The following is a 5,118-nucleotide window of genomic DNA, read 5'->3' as shown; positions in this document are numbered from 1 at the left end:
GGCTAAATTTCTATTTACCTTATAGCAAATAGTTTGATGGAATAAATTGAAAGGGGATCTTGACATAATGATAGTGGGGAGGGCTTGACAACATAATTAATAATAAATATGTCTAATTGTTTTCATGGCAACTGTTTTATTCTACTTTACTCAATTCCATAGGTTCCTTTTGATAAGTTATTTTTTCTGTTAATCATGTTAATTTCCCATATTATTGCAAAAGAAGACAATCGCTAGAATGATGTCTTCTGAAATCTCTATAAATCAATTGGAAATTTTTTTATTATTATTATTTATTTATGATAGTCATACAGAGAGAGAGAGAGAGGCAGAGACATAGGCAGAGGGAGAAGCAGGCTCCATGCACCGGGAGCCCGACATGGGATTCGATCCCGGGTCTCCAGGATCGCGCCCTGGGCCAAAGGCAGGCGCCAAACCGCTGCGCCATCCAGGGATCCCTCAATTGGAAATTCTTAATGACAGTCTTCCCTCTAATGTTGATGGGTTGAAGAGAAGGAATCACTTAAAATTCAGTTTAGTTGAAAATGTATAAGTGGATTATTTTTTCTGTTACCCTTACATTTTAAGATAAAAATTTACCTTTAGTATTTAGGGGATGTCCCATAAAAACAAGGACCAGGGCTGCCTGATTTCATTGGAGCAATGTTTCAAACATCAGGCATATTTGAGTTCTTAATGAATTCAAATCACATGTCAACAGTATATTCTGTATTCCGGTCATCATACTACCTTGCTTATATAATGTAAGAGCGAGCTAAGGTAATAAACATATAGGATCAGAAGAGAAATTGTGACATTGTCTAAGCCCTATCATGCTGCCTGGAATTCAACTGATAATGACCTTTACCAGTAAGAAGCAGAAAAGCCATTTCTAAAGCCATTTCTTTTCTGTCGACATCAAATAGTTTCTCCACTGGGGCCCTATTGACATTTTGGGCCAGATAATTCCTTGTAGGGGGTTGCCCTGTACAATGTAGCGTGCCTACCAACATGCCTAACCTATACCCACTAGATAGATGCCAGTAATGCATCTGCTCCTCAACTAGCCCTACCCCTCTTGGCCACTTGGGAACCTTAGCTGTAACAATAAATAATGTGCACACATTGCCAAATAAGCATCAGGGCAAAAATCTCCCTAGTTGAGAACCACTGTCTGTGAAGAGCAGAGTCCACTGCCTAGTATCCTGTGCTCAGCTCTGGGGCCTGTCTTTCAGAGTTGGTTTGTTACACTGTTAATGGCAGACCTCACCCCAGTATGGAGGAACATGGTCACTATATTGTTGGTAGTCATCCTAGAACTTTCTGAAGGAAATTTCTTAAGCACTCATGATCCTAAAATTAGAATAAAATGTCAGAAACAAAGAGATGCCGTGAGATATGTATTTAATTATATAGTGCTCAGTAAATTCCAAGTGATTTTGAAAAGAAATGACCACTTCAGGCAAACATTCCATACTTACCAATCATCCTTGTTTAATGCAGAATGTCTCAGGATCACTTGTTCAATTTCTAAAAATCAAGGATTAACAAAATGAAGTGAAATATTGAGGTAGAAAAAATTCTCCTTTTGCATTAATAATTCTATTTCCTTAACTGATCTTTAATATACACTGTGTGAAAGGATTAAAACACCTATTCTCTAATATACTTGCTTTCACAGACAAGTGACTATTTATTTTATTATCTTTATTTTTGAGGTAATAAAACTTTTAAAAATTGCTATAACCAAGTGGCTAATGGATTTAATTAATAAAAGCCATTAGCCTATTGCTGTGAACTATAAAAGAAAAACAAGTTTGTTTTTTTTTAAGAACATGCCCGTTGGTCATTTAGTGTATGTTAGATGCATACACTGGAGCAGATTATATTTACAATTAGTCTGTCTTCTCGCAAATGTTAAAATGACTTAAATGTGGGGAGGAAAAGAGAATTTGTGAAGTGATGGAAACCACTTAAAAGCATGAAGCTGAACAAAAGTCAAAAAGCCTTAGTGTCAGTGAGGCTCGATTTTAATGGGGAAGGAATGTTTCCCTCTCTTACACAAACCTTCCCTCCTCTCTTCTTAGCCTTTTCTTGCAAGAACTCCGTTCCACCCAGAAAACATGAGGAAGGAGGCTGGCAGCGCAAACACAATCTCAGTAGAAACAGCTAGATCCTCTATTTCTCTGTGAAACCCACCTGCTCCTTCTCCTGGGCAGGCTTGCAGCTTGGAAGGCCTCTGCTTGCTACAGCCGCCTTTGCCCAGCAAAACAATAAAGCTGTTGTTTTTCTTTATACTCAAACTCTGTCTATCCATGACATATTTGGGCTCTGGAGCACAGAGGTTGGTTTTGGTCAACGTAATCCCAGGTACATCAAAATATTCTCGGCTCTTTGTGAACAACTTGCAAACTAGGCCAGTGCAGTACCTGGATTATTGATTCATGCTCAACTTTGACTCCAAATAAATGAAGTTATCACATATAAAATACAGCATGTACTCAAATGCTCAAAGTAAACAGGAAGGAAAAACTAAAACAAAATCCTAGGAATGTAAAATTAAGTCATTAAAAGCCTAGTTTAAAGAAGTATACAGTTATAAAATTAACTTCATTTCCCTATGTATGTGTATGCCAAATCATCACATTGTACACTGCAAATATATACAGTTTTATCAATTATCCCCTAGTAAAACTGGAAAAGCAACTTTAAAGAGCTGAAATAAAATTTTTGTATATATAAAAACAAAGGGCAAAAGATCAAAGAGACATTTCTTCAAAGATGATACAGATTCCAATAGCCCATGCTCAACATAATCACTTGTCATGGAAATGCCAACCAAAACTACAGTGAGACCCCACTTCACACCTATGAGGATGGCTATAATCAAAGAGACAAATAATAATTATTAGTGAGGATGTGAAGAAATTGGAACCCTCATACACTGATGGGAATGTAAATTTGGGAAATAGTTAGGAAAAAGTTTGGCATTTCCTCAGAATGTTAAACATAGAGTAACTTAGGATCCAGCAATTCTGAGAAGAGATTTGGTGAGGGCCATGAATATTATGATTGATTTGCTCTTTTTTTTTTTTTTTTTTTTTTTCAGAAATAACTGGGCCAGGCTTTCACCAAGTATTTCTTTTCAATTCTCTGCCCACACACAGTCTAGCTAACTAAAAATCTTCCCCGATTCCTAGAAATATTTTAGATAGTTCTATAAGATCTACTCAATAATTCTATTAGTTTTATTTTTTCTCTCTTTGACATTAAGAAACATAGTGCACTTAATATAAATTAGCAAAACCTTACAAATCTTCTTAAAAGGTACTCACATAAATAAACCACTATTGGGCTCTGATTGCTATTGGAAACACATTGCCAAGTGCAGAGAAAACAGTTTAGACTAAGTAAGGGACTGTTAATATACTTTCCACATATACATATTTTTAAAGATTTTATTTATTTATTTATGAAAAACAGAGAGAGGCAGAGACATAGGCAGAGGGAGAAGCAGGGAGCCCCATGTGGCACTTGATTCCAGAACCCTGGGATCACACCTGAGCTGGAGGCAGACTTTCAACCACTGAGCCACCCAGGCATCCCTCTACTTTATATTTTAAGAGGCAAAATTGTATACATGTTTGTAGATAGAACTAAGAGAATAAGAATAACTGCCTCAGAGTTCAAGCCAAGAGAAAAGAATAAGAAAATTCTATGATTTATCATCTATTTAAGAACTGAACCAAATTTTCTTGCTGAGTTTGGAACATGCAGCATTTTTGGCATTTTATGTTAATTTTTCATTTACAAAATGGTCTACATATTAATCAGTCTATGGATGTTTTCATTGTTAAAGAAAGATGCTATTCATAACTTCTATTTCCTTATTAAGGTAAGCTCTGCCAGTTTTCAAGAGGAATACCTGAGTACTCTGCCTGACAAAATGACATATTAATATCTTTCATACATGTATAGAATAGTCCTAGATAGCCAGTTCCAAGATAAACCATTTGGGGTCTCACACCTCCTCCTGTATCAAAGTAATTGACAAGCTGTACATACATCTTTTATCAGTTCAGAGATCAGTGGAACAGAAAAGACAATCCAGAAATAAAACCACACATACATAGATAGGCCTTATGCTGAGTGAAATAAGTGAGACAGAGAAAAAGAAATACTGAATGATCTCACTTATATTTGGAATCTAAAACAAAAGCAAAAACTGGACTCACAGATACAGAGAACATATTGGTGGCAGGAGGGGGGGGTGTAGGTGGTAGGTAAAATGGATGAATATAGTCAAAAGGCATAAACTTCGAGTTATAAAATAAATACATCCCTGTGATGTAATGTACAGCATGGTGACTATAGGTAATCATATTGTATGATATATGTGAAAATTTGCTTAGAGGGCAAAGCTTAAAAGTTCTCATCACAAGAAAAAATATTATAACTATATATGATGGTGAGTGTTAACTTCTTCTGGTGATCATTTTGATACATACACATATATTGAATCATTATGTAGTACACCTGAAACCAATGTAATGTTTCGTCACAATTATATCTCAAAAAAATTTTCTTTTAAAAAGAGAAATTGCGGGGCGCCTGGATGACACAGTCAGTTGGGCAACTGACTCTTGATTTGGGCTCATGTCGTGATCTCAGGGTCATGAGACCAAGCCCCTGCATGAGGTCTGCACTTACCACTGAGTTTGCTTGTTCCCTCGCCCTCCTCCTCTGCCCATCGCACCACCCCTCCACTGGAGGCACACACTCTCTCTTTCTAAAATAAAGAAATAAAATCTTTTTAAAAAAAAGAGAGAGAAATCTCCTATTTTCGGCTGTTTAAAAGTCACTTTCGAGGAAAGCTTCTTCATTTTTATGGTATTTTCTCTTTTTAAAGTGTTGTTTTCCTATTTCAGATAATACTGGGGATTTGCTCATATGGCACTGATATACTGGTAAACCTCCTTGTTTGTGGAGAATCTCCCTGAAGGTGATGATGATTGGATGATAATATGAGGGAATAATGACAATGATTATAAGCTCATCATCTGCCTTCTGTGTTATTCACACATGTCTGCATAATGCAGTAAAATTACCTCTTTTATT

Source organism: Vulpes vulpes, chromosome 12 (assembly GCF_048418805.1).
Source record: "Vulpes vulpes isolate BD-2025 chromosome 12, VulVul3, whole genome shotgun sequence".
Classification (NCBI taxonomy): Eukaryota; Metazoa; Chordata; class Mammalia; order Carnivora; family Canidae; genus Vulpes; species Vulpes vulpes.
The sequence above is the reverse complement of the archived record's forward strand: the minus strand, read 5'-3'. Positions refer to the sequence as shown.